This window comes from Diabrotica undecimpunctata, chromosome 1 (genome assembly GCF_040954645.1).
Source record: "Diabrotica undecimpunctata isolate CICGRU chromosome 1, icDiaUnde3, whole genome shotgun sequence".
In the NCBI taxonomy this organism is placed as follows: Eukaryota; Metazoa; Arthropoda; class Insecta; order Coleoptera; family Chrysomelidae; genus Diabrotica; species Diabrotica undecimpunctata.
This window is the reverse complement of record NC_092803.1, coordinates 58,943,235-58,956,144: the sequence shown is the minus strand read 5'-3', so window position 1 is coordinate 58,956,144 and position 12,910 is coordinate 58,943,235. Positions and strand designations below refer to the sequence as shown.

General features: G+C 34.6%; 1 protein-coding gene across 4 annotated transcripts in view; it reads left to right on the top strand.

The window, feature by feature from the left end:
• LOC140449696 (phosphatidylcholine:ceramide cholinephosphotransferase 2-like) overlaps positions 1 to 12,910 on the top strand; it is a 302,843-nt gene that overhangs the window by 81,266 nt on the left and 208,667 nt on the right. The window contains exon 1 of one of the 4 annotated variants that reach the window (XM_072543012.1): positions 7,531 to 7,933. The exons of 2 other annotated variants lie outside the window; for them this stretch is intronic. The gene's annotated coding sequence lies outside the window, so the exon portion shown is untranslated. Of the gene's footprint in view, positions 1 to 7,530; positions 7,934 to 12,910 lie in introns of those variants that run through there. One more of the 4 variants, XM_072543060.1, reaches the window with a different exon arrangement.

Here is a 12,910-nt window from a genome sequence, read left to right as displayed (position 1 = left end):
CAACGCTTGAAACATACTGATAGGCCCAAATATCTTGGAGTAATACTAGACCGATCACTAACGTATAAATTCCACTGTCAGAGCACAAGACAAAAGGTTTCTACGAGAAACAACCTTCTCCGGAAACTTGTAGGGAGCAAGGGGGGTGCAAACCCCAGGTCTTGAAGACAACAACTGAGGCCTTATGTTTCTCAACAGGGGAATATGCTTGTCCCGTCTGGGGTAGATCTAGACACGCCCAACAAGTCACCACGGCGTTAAATGAAACATGTAGAATAATTACCGGTTGTATGAAGCCTACCTCTCTACCCCTACTGTACCGGGTAGCTGGATTCGCATCACCAGACGACCGTAGATGCGCTTCACAATATGTGGAGAAGTTCAGGCAAACTTTCGATGAAAAGCACCTATACGGGTTTGACGAACCGCCAAGAATCAGCCGACTTAAATTAAGGAAAAGATTTATGAGAAATGTCAGCGTCGAACCACCCGAACTGTTCCCCCTACATTCAGAACGACCTAATGGAATAAACCTAGACTGGAGAACCTGGCCGACACTCAATCGCATACGCACAGGTGTTGCCCCTGTAAAACAGAACCTCATAAAATGGGGCATTAAGACAGACAGCGACGCACTTTGTGAATGTGTGGAAATACATAACGTGGAGCACCTGAGAGTATGCAGACTTTGCCCATCACAGTGCACCCTCGATGATTTATGGCTCGCAAATACAAAGGGTGTAGACGTAGCCCGATATTGGGCAGAAAAACTGTAGTCGGATCGAGACACGAAAAAGTAAAGTAAGTCTCTGCATAGAGCTTTTAATGGGTAGTCCATCCATGCATGCTTTCCCATGTGTTTTGGTTTTATTATTTCATTTATCTCCGTTCTTTGACCTCTTATAAAGCACCATATTTCCTTTTAGCATACTATAAAAATCATGTTCCATTTCTATCATTTCATTCATTTTTTTTTATTTTTCTTACAAGTGCACGTGTTTCGTTTCTAATTGTCTTGTAAGTATGGTATGCCTCTTGTGTTTTGGTTGACATGTTTTTCAGCTAAGCTTTTTTCTTTTCTTTACATTTTTCATCACTTCTGTACAATACCATAGAGGTCTTCGCCTTGGGAACGATTTATTTTTATTTATATTTCTTTCACCAAGAACTTCCTTGGCCGAGGCTAAGATATTAGAGTTTGCACATACTTTGTATACTTCTTCAACGGTCTTTTTCTTATGATTTACACATTAGCTCCTACTTAATCTGTATAATAATAACAGGTTTATTCGTCTGCTTAACTGATTTGACTGATTTGCAGATACTTGTCTTTTAGAGTTTCATAAATCGGTTTGATTTTTAGGAGAAAAAGAAAATTTTAACGCAAACCACTTCAATAACACTTCTACTTCACTTCAGTATTAACATATCTCCTTCCATTCACACATCTTTATTTTTAGCGAAATTTCTAATAAAATTCAACGCCCTGTATAAACCATAATTTAAATTAATCAACATGTTTTGTAGTTGTGATAAAATTATCTAAATATTTAATTTGGAATATCCATTTTTTATTTAACCCAACGAGATGATCTGAGATATAAAATGAATCATATTAGATAAATATCATTAAAAATAGGATATAAAATTTTATATTTTTAATATTATAAAATAATTAACAGAATTACTTAGTTAGTAATTTTTTATTATAGTACCTAATAATAATAATATGAAAGTAATATTCTTAGCTTTGTTTCTATGCTGAGTAAATTCATCTACTTAGTTTATTTATTCTGTATATTTCCCAGATTGGTTACATATTTAGATTATCCTCTAATTTTTTATTGACTACGTTTTTTTCTTGTACCTCTATTGAAGGTACCTTTTATGATTAAGAAAGAGATTTTGTTTTGTGTTAACTAGCGGTCCTTTATATTGTGTTTTATTTATAGTTCAAAATTCTGTGTTTCCAAATGTGTTCTCCAAATGTAAATGGAGCGATCCTCCTTATATGTATATGAAGACGGGAATGTCTAGAATTATATCTGAGTCTTTTCACTTCTTGCAACTACAGTATGTTGTTTTGTTTTGTTAAACCGCAGCAAAAGTATTTATGAGTCTGACAACCGTTATATAAAGTGGAAACCACTTATGGAATAAAATTGTTTTTGTCTTTATTTTAGAAAATTATAAAAACGATGGTCAACTTATAAATTAAATGTATATGGTTATTCATGCACGTCTAGCATAGCCTATTATCTTTATTTTTTACGAAACACCTTGTATATTTGTATGTTGTCTAATCACGTCGTTCTTGATCTCGTTTTCTAGTCTTACCCAACATCCACCGTAATATGTTTATTTCTGCTACCTTCATCTTCTTTTCCTGAACCTTCTTTAGTGGCCACACTTATTCCAACGCAGGTCTTACCACACTTTTGTACATCTTTCTTTTCAGACCTTTACCGATTTTTCGATACCAGAGTACACCGTTCAATCGCTTTAAGTTAAAAACCATCCAGCCTGTATCATTTGGGCAATTTCTCAACCTAGTATTAAATGTTCCGAAATGTAGGAGACAAGTTATTTAAATTCTCCTACTTGTCCTAGTTTTTCTCCAAGCAATTCGATGTTTCTAATTATTCCTGGTCCACCCAACCATATATACTCTAATTACTATTTAAATGGGAATAAGCCACAATTAAAGGTTAAATACGTCTATTGAGGTTTCAATTTCCACTTCGGAAATCGTTCTCAAAATACAAAATAAATTCCGAAGTGGAAATTACAACGTCAATAAACGTACTTTAACCTTCAATTGTGGCTTATTCCCATTTAACTGGTAATTACTTTAAAATTCCACAAGAAACTAGCTTCAGAATATATATATATATATATATATATATATATATATATATACATATATACTCTGTTTTTGATCTGCTAACCTTAAGTTCTCCCTTTTTAATAGGCCTTCTCCTATCAAACTGTTTTTCTCCTATCAATGCCTCCCCTTAACCTTCGCTCTGCAGTTTAGTATCAAATTTTTATTGTGTTATCTTTATTCTTATGTCATTATCTTTATGCTTCAATAGTTTTATAACAGGCAGTCTGGATCTTCGAATAAATGAAGAGAAAACGAAATACTTGCTAGTAACCAAAAATCCAATACCAAGAGTTAGATAGAACATAACTATTAATGACCACAACTTCGAAGTTTAAATTCCTGGAGGCGGTATCACAGATGACAACCACAAAGAAAAAGGGGTCTTAGAAAGGATAGCTAATTGGAATAGAGCAGTATACTCCCTATCATCATTATTAAGATCTAAGCTGCTAAAAAGAAAAACTAAATTCTTCTTCCTTCTTCTTCTCATAGCACTACAACCTGGGGTGGGTTTTGGCTGACTGCACAACTTACTTCCATTTTGAACGGTCGTCCATAATAGTTGGGTCAGTGGATAAATTGTCAAAAACTAAATTGAGACTGTACAAGTAAATTATTCATCCAGCTGTTACATATGAAAGTGGGAAAGCGGGAAATAAATAAGCTACTGGTATTTGTAAGGAAGGTTCTTAGAATAATATTTGGACGTCCAAGAGATGAATTGACAGAAGAATGGAAAATGTGCCGCAATGCTAAATTGGTGACTCTATATGCTACTGAAAACATCGTCAAACATATAAAAGCTAACCGGATAATATGGACAGGTCATGTAGTAAGAGCAGAGGAAGACAGAGGGCTAAAGACAGTGTTTTTTGATAGACCAGACGGTAAAAGATCAATAGGCCGTCCCAGAAAATGATGGAAGGATGATGTTGAAAATAATTTATTTAGAATTGGAGTACAACAATCGTAGAAGATGAAGGACTATAGTGGATGCGGCCAGGAATCACCTTGAGTTGTAAAGCCAGTCAAGAAGAAGAAGAAGAAGTCTATATTTCTTACACTCCTGAATGTCCCCTTTATCATTATATAGTGGTACCATTACACTCTATGTCCATGCATCGGGCATCTTCTCTTCCTTATATATCTTACTCATCATTTTCCACAACTCATCAACTCCTTCCTCTGTTATAGCGTTCCAAACCTCTACAGGTATTTCATTAGGTCCTACTGGCATTCTTCATCCTATTTAATGCCTCGACAATCTCATCTCTCGTTATTCTCGGTATTACATTCTCATTTGGGATCCAATCTTATCACTCTTCCATCTGCACTCTTAATATTGTTCTGAAGCTATTTTCTTGTGGCATGTTAAAGTAATTACTATTTAAATGGGAATAAGCCACAATTAAAGGTTAAAGTACGTATATTGACGTTTCAATTTCCACTTCGGAAATCGTTCTCAAAATACAAACATTAGTAAATTAAACAAATTTTTTTATATAGATAAAATTCTTTATTACAAAAATTTGTGAAATTTAATAATGTTTGTATTTTGAGAAGGATTTCGGAAGTATAAATTGAAACGTCAATAAACGTACTTTAACCTTAAATTGTGGCTTATTCCCATTTAAATAGTAATTATCTGCACTCTTAGTCTGATGCACGTGAGTCAGGTCCTTTAATGAGTTGTTCCTGACTTTGTCAATGCTGCATAATCTTTTCATCTCATCGGCTGTTTCCAACTCTTTATACATTTTTGCAAAAAATCTCTCTTTAGCAGTAGCTACATCGTGCTTTGCTTCCCTCTGTGCGGCCTTGTATGTGACCTTAGCTTCATCCCTTTTAGACCTAACTTAGTCATAACTCTTTCTAGCCTCTTTCTTCTCCCTAACTTTCTGTTGCACTACATCGTTTCACCACTAAGTTTCTCCATTTACCAGATATTTTTCCTAGCACTTTCTCTCCCATTCGTACCACGACTTTGCTTTTGCTTTCCACCAGTCATTTATCATATCTTCTTCCCCAAACTTTTTCATCACTCTACCCTTGAAGCGTTATACTTTAACTTCCATCACTTAACTTTTTGATGTCCTACTTGCTTTTCTTTCCGCCTCACCGTGGTCTCCGTATCCAATATGATTGGTCGATGTTTCACACTCACTATTTATCACTTTACAGTTGGTAACCTCTTTTAGCTGGCTTCCTATACACAGCACAAAACCTATCTTCCCTGACTTCTTACTCACTTCCCCCGCTACTAAATGTAACATACTTGTCTTCAGTCTTTATAAAGAGTCACATTATTTACTTTCAATTACATTATTTACTTAATCATTTCTTATTCGCATACTCCACCCTCAATGAACTATTTATATTCTCGCTCTATCTCTACCAATATGTCCATTCAAATCACCTCCACTAAAACACTTTTCGTCTACAGAAATCTCACAATCAAGGGCACTACAAAATTCTTTCTTTTCCTTTTCTTCAAACTCTACCTTAGAGGCGTGTCGCCTGTATTCAGTTGGACACTCATTAGTCTACCACTTCTCCTGGTTAACCTTACTAGATTTTTTTCGACTTGTTCGAAATAATACTCACTTCATTTCTCCCATGACTGTTCGCATATTGTATATTAACTTTCATCTATCTCCAAGATTTCTCGATTTATTACCTTTCCAACAAGTTTCTTCTACACAAAGTACACCAATATTTCTCGTCTGCATAAAATAGGAGAGCTCTCTTCCTTTACCTGTCATACTTCCGACGTTGAGAATTGCAATCCTCAGGACTAGTTTCTTTGGCCCTTTTCGTCCTAAAAGGTAGCCCTAGCTTACTTTCGCGTCGGTTAAGGGGAACGTCCTAGCTTCTAAATTGTTTCCGTATTTCTTGTTTTCATGGTTTAGCTAGGTTTTTTACGGCCGGATGCCCTTCCTGGCGCAAACCGTCTCCTTTATCCGGGGTTAGGACCGGCGCTGGTATTTATTGTGCTGCTCAATTCACCCTGCCACTATCAGAGGCCAAGTTTAAAACAAAAAAATGTTTTTTAATGAAACAAAAACGTTAGCATTGAGACTAAATCTAAAATCTACAAGCATATATGAAACTAATTATGACATGACTGAAATTTAAAAAAATAAAAGACTACTGCGAAACAAAGTAAAAAATAAAGAAACTTTGTAAAACAGCCGAAAAAACAATATCGTAGCTGGTAAAATCATTTTCAAACGAAAAGAGTAACATAATCATTATTTTGTTAATTTAGTTGTTGGATCTTCTAATTTTAAACACATCATCAGGATCAACTTGATAATAATATCAAAAATACTGGTAAAAATTCTAGACAAGAAAACAAAAAGCACGAAACGAAGAAAAGGAGGAGTTAGTTTTTTGGTAAGTTGGTAAGACTACTCGCCAGCAACAATATAGTTGATTAAATCGCTTGATTAGATACTAAGAAATTGCTTACCACAGCAAATTCTTTTTATTCTTATTATTTACTTGATCAGCTTGTGCCTGGTCCATCTTAAGAGGCCTTCTGATTGAATATCCACGTTATCACTCCATCTTTTTCTTGGCTTTCCTATACTTCTTCGGCCGTTAGTGATCAATCGCATGATATTTTAACTATTCTTTGCTTTTTCATTCTACTGATATGGTTGTTTCGCTCCTTTCCTACTTTCCTATTTCCCTGAGTTTCCTACTTCTTTGCATCGGGTCTTGTTTATGCAGTATAGTTCAAAAGTAACCGGTCTTACTGTCGCTTTATAAGTTGAACATTCTATATGTTCATAGATATTCTTAGCGTCATTTATTACTGAATTACATTGACATCCACTTCTAGTCTGCATATTCTTAATAAATAAATAAAAGTAATAAAAGAACATAAAATATGATGGTAAAGGCAGATATTAAGAAGAGACAGGATTAGATATCAAGAACCCGAAAAAGAAATAATATTGAAGGAACAAGTGTAAGAAAACAAATGAAGATGTATTGAGTAGCGTATAAAAAAGAGAAGATCACAAAACATTTGAAATAAGTAGTGAAAACACCCAAATATACTAGAAAATCCCAGTTATTATTGTATTTATATAAGACTCACAATTGATTGTAATAAAAATTAAATTTTACATTTATTTTGGAGGTTTTGATTTCTAATGCGGAAATCGTTTTCAAAAAAATATGAATTATTAATTAAAACTTGTTAACCTTTAGATCTATATGTTATATTAACTTATAGTTACTATACATCTATAGGTTAACAATGTTTTAATTTTTAATGTATATTTTTTTGCAAACAATTTTAGATTTGAAGTCGAAACCTCAAAAACAAACGTTAAATGTAATTTTCGTTACAAGCAATTGTGATTTAATCCCACATAAATGCAATTTTTAATTAACTTAAACATGGCACAAGAAAACAGTTTCAGATCTACCCAGAAAATCTAAGAGTACTAATCAAAGAGTTTCAAAAAGTGAGCTTTTTAAAAAAGCGGATAGTACTTAATTCAAGACAGTGACCAACTAAACGCTCGACCCTTGTAATTTTCATTAATCAGTGATGTCGGCCACGGTCACGTTTGAGGTAGATAATAACACTAGTCGGAGGTTGTGCATCTGAACTATTATCTATTTAGCGACAACGTGTTGAACAAGCATGGACATGGTGGCGAATCCAATCGCTTCTTTTTGTTTAATACTGACTCATATCGCATAATTATCTAAAAAGTGAGTGACTTATTTCAAAATCCCGCGGAACTTGGTCTGTGCAACATCGCGACGTATTATCGCATCCACTGCGGCGTGGGAGAACCGTATAGATGTACTTTTTGTTTTTAAAATTTTTAGAGGTAAAGCCGCTGAAGGTCAACGGCGAAAATAACTATTATAATATCAGAAACGGACGGCTGCGGTAATCGTGAAACAGTGTGTACAAATTGATCAGTTTTATTAGACAAACCGAATGTTTCAGTGATTATTAGTTGGTTTGTGTTTTTGTGAAGTGTTTTGAAGCAAAAACCACTTCAATCGGCGGCTAAAGTAAGTCATACCTAGTCATGCAATAGCGGAAATCAACAAAAATTCATAATAACAAGGATAAATCTATGAGTCAGAAATATCTCGTCCGTATCATTTTTTTTTATTTAATACTATCTATATACTTGCCGTTGTTTGTATGTTATTTGTATAAATATAAATAAATGTATCGTATGTACACAAAAAAACATGTACTGTAAAACAAACAAACGTTTGACATTTACTTATGCTAATACAACCACAAACAAATATGTATATCTGATAAAATGCACTTTTGTGACGCAAGTTAGTTTGGTTATAACATTTTAGTTAAAATTGTTGCCACTGTTTACGATGATAAATAATTTTATTTTTACCGTCCAAATAGTAACAATAAATAGTTATTAATGAAACACCTGTTTGTTTGTAAGATATTTCATTAAAGAAAACAGCAGTTTTTTGTTTGTCGTTTACTTTAAAAAATAAAATACAAAATAATTAGATTTCTTTTCAAACAAGCAACTATGACTATATTTTATATTTCCAGTAATTTTTTGTGTCCGTAATTATCTTCATATAATGCATTACAATTATTATCTGGACTTTTAGTGGTCTCACAGTCTTAGATCTTCTACATTTCTTATGTTTCATCTGTTTATCATAATATATCAATATACGTCTCACAATAGAGCAAAGGGCACTTTAATGCTCTGGTTCAAAAGATATTAATGGGGAGGCTGCCAATATCACGACCACCTGTTGACTTCCGAGTCATTCCCTTGTTTCCTGCGTTAAGTTATTTTCTTTTACATAGTTTCTTTTCCGTTGTTCTTTTCCATGTGTGTTTTGTTCTTTCGTTTCTTCTTTTCTTAGACGCATTTAATAGCAATAATTAATGTTAATTCTCTTAATTGCAATTTCTGCTTATAGAGTGTAAAAATTTTCATATAAAAGAAAGCAATCTAAAAAAATTCTGATGTTAATTTGAAATAGATATAGGTGTGAAATAAATATATAGTATGGTATAACTAAACCTAAACCCTGACATCCAAAGTAAAAGTTATTCTCCAACACCAAATTGTTCTATGTGGTCCACATATAGTTCAGTAAAAAGTTACACTATTTCGTGCTTCGAGTTTGGGAAGGAGTGGGGAAAAAGTCGATAAATTAGTAGTTTTTTACGATTTTTGTAAATATTTTGAAAACTATGCGGTTTAGCGTGAAGGAGGTTCAATACAAAAATGTTCTAGGTCAAATTTGAAACAGGAAAGATCATATGCATAATTGTTCTAAAATCAACGGTTCCGCAGTTACGTACGGTGTAAAAGTAAAGATGTTCCCAAAGATTAAATATTACTGAGAAAAACAATTTTTTAACAGGATTGTATTTTGTAAGTGTAATTTGCTATTTTAGTGGCCGATGGTATGTAATAAGTCATTGAAGAAACGTCAACCTCACCACCTTCTCAAGGGGCGCTACTTGTTAGTGGAAAGAGACTTCCACAGGCCTAGGCCATATAAACCTGTGATACGGAGAAACTTACTCTGAACTTGCTAGGGACAATGTCGCATGAATATCTTTCCAATAATAAATTCCAATAAAATAATTTTAAATACTCAAAATATTGATTTCATAATAATGATGAATAATGGAATTAGTTTCAAGTGAACTTATTTATCAGTTCAAGTAAACTTATTCATCAGTGTTAGTCCTCTTCAAATACAAAATCCTCTTTTTCTATATTTTTGTCTATGATGGTTGTTTCCATATTATCACATCCTAGGCCGGAGCAATTGCTGCATATGCTTGAGCAATTTAGACCACTCTTTCTACACTCACAGTTACGGATGCATTCATCTTTGCAAGTAGGTACACACTATAAGGAAAATTTATTTCTCGGTATCTGTTGTTCAAGCAAGTACTGTTGTAATTGGTGTCAGATGTTCGTTAATCTTCTTCCAACCACACTCGGGCGGAGTCTTCTCATTTAGCTACTGCTGTACCTGGTGATCGGTTTTGAACGAATTCTGTTTGGAAGCACCTGAAGTGTGGGGGGAACTTGAGCAAAGAATGTATAGGCTGCTTTGCAATAGCCTTCAATTAAGATTGATAGCGAAATAATCTAGATCTTTCATGTTCCTGGCACCAAACATTGCAAGAAGGAAATGCTTTCCGACATCAGCCACTGCGCTGAGGTTAGCTTTAGGGTCGGTAAAGACTAGAAGTTTCCTGCGAAGAGCGTCATTGGCTTCCACTTTCCTAGACCGTGTAATTTTTCTCTTCTTGTAAATAGCTGATATCTTGTCACAACCTGTAAAGGCGAATATTGCAAGGAGTACATCCTTTATATTCCCAATGTCTTGCTTAATATCAGAAATAGTGTAGACTTTTTGCTGTTGATTACCTTTCTTTTCTGAACTTTGAAACTCATTTCAAAAATTCAAGCCTCTATTATCCAATAACTCATTAAATTTGGAAATCCGTGAAAAGTTTACAAGATGTTACGTGTGGTCTGTACTTTTGTATGGATGTGAAACTTGGACTTTAAACGCCGATATCATGAATAAAATCGAGGCGTTTGATATGTATTTGTATCGAAGGATACTGAAAATTCCATGGACTAGCAGAACTAGAAACAAAGAAGTTCTTCGAAGAATGGGACATCAACGAACTCTATTAACTGTTATTAAGAGGCGTAAACTAGAATATCTTGGACATATAATCAGAGGACCAAGATATGAGTTCCTTCGGCTAATTCTCAACGGTAAAATCGAAGGAAAGAAATGGATAGGACGGAAGAAACTCTCTTGGTTGAGGAATTTGCGGCAGTGGACAGGTTTGACAGCGGACCAATTGCTACACGTAGCGCAAGACCGAGATCAGTATAAAAATATTATAAGCATGGTAGTCGCCGACGTTCCGTAGGGATATGGCACTCTAAGAAGAAGACCTTTCTTTGGTACCGCCATTTTCAATTTCTTCTCTGATGGTGAGTGGACAGTCAATAAAACTAGTAGGTCCGTGTCATTACTAATAACACAAAATTCAACGGCTGTCTTAGCTTCATCAACAGCTGTTCAAACTATTAATAAGTCAGCGTCACCCGATGCGTGATAAACTGTGCAACCACATCTTTGCAATTGTACTGTAAGAAGTGAAATAATGCCCATTTTGTCGTTAGCGTTAGCTAAAAATTCACTTTGGTTTATATTTACATGGATTGAGTCTTCAACTTTTACTTCAATGCTAGAACGTGCTCTGAGTAGGTGTTCTTCATCTTTTGTATTTTTTTACTGGTATCCATCAAATACTACAGTGGTTGTTACGTAATGAGTAATTACGTAGTCTCTGTATTGCTCGCAAATCATTTTGAAGGTAGCTGTGAAGGAGGTGATCTCCATCAATGATGTATGATATTGTACTTGAATCAGAGTACATGATGATTCTTTTCTGTCTGGAATCAAAACAGTAACCGTTGAAGATTTGCTTCCATTTTTCATCAAGCCAGATTTTTCAAACAAAGATCGAGAATACGTACATAGTTCATATTGAAATATTTCTGCAAGTCTTTTATTACTTCGTGCTGTGCACACCATCCAATGTAAGAGAGTGTTTGGATTTACACATACCGAGATGATGTTAATTGTCATCAACCGGGTTATAGAGGCTAGAGACTTAACAGCTAACTTTATTTTCAAGTGTATCTCATTAAATGTTTTGTTTTAAATGTCTTTCAAAACCAGGTTTCCGAGTTCAAACGCTTTATCGCAGTTCACGTTTTCATCTCCTAAACCCCTATTGATAAGGAAGAGATTTCAGGTGTTTTAATGTTTGAATACTGTGTACTTATTTAACTTTTTTACGGTTTGTAAATTTTAACATTTTTATTTCAAGTTTACCCTTTCAATTTTTAAAACTAATTTGCTTATTAATTTCTCTTCTATTAATCTTATGTAGCGTGGTCTACATGTACACCCTCCATAACTGTGGAACCGTTGTTTTAGATTAGAAGGATTATGCATACGACCTTGTTTGTGTCAAAAATGTAAAACATTTTTGTATAAAACATTGTTCACGCTAAACCACATAGTTTTAGACATATTGACGAAAAACGTAAAAAACTTCTAATTTACCGACTTCTCCCCTGCCTCCCCCCTCCCAACCCGACGCTCAAAATGGTGTAACGTTTTACAGAATATTAGTATGGACCTTATAGAATAATTTGGAGGTCGGTGTTAAGCTTTTTTGGACCAATTGTACCATACTAGTAATAATATTTCATTGGGTTTAATACATTTATTTAAACATACTTTTTAACAAAGTCTCCAAGAATCAACAATGTCCCAAAACCCATGTTCTAACAATGATGTTGACAAGTAGTGACAACTGACAAAGAGTCTCCATGCATTGTGCCTAGAGCCCCGTGACCGTAATCATAACCTACTGATATGACATCTTTCCCCTTACATTTGATAGTCCTTAAAACGCACTGGAGGCCTTTTGATTCTAGCACTAGTTCTATTTTCAGCATTCATCTGGGAGGTTGAAGGTTCCTCTACTCCACAACTCTGATTCTCAGATGAGGAGTTTAATGATCTATCATTATGTGCGAAATCAGTATTTTTCTTTATTTCCGCTTTAACTAGGGAAGGCCTCAAGTGATAACTGTTTCGCCTGACCACTTCCCCATTTTCTTTCTGCACTAAATAAGATCTGGGTGCCTCATCTATTTTTTCCAGAATTTTACCTGGTCTCCATTCTCTACCCTCTCTGACACCTACATTCTCTCCTGGCACTATTTCTCTTCTTACCTTGGTGTTTCTATCATAATAATTTTTATATTCGCTTCTTTTTGCCTCTAGTTTCTCCCACTCTTCCTTTAGATTTATGTCTTTGTGCTTTTTATTTGATGGTAGCTTCGATCTAAGAACCCTGTTAGTCACTAATTGGGCCGGTGTTTTATCTGTTCCATTTATTGGAGTATTTCGATACTCCAGGAG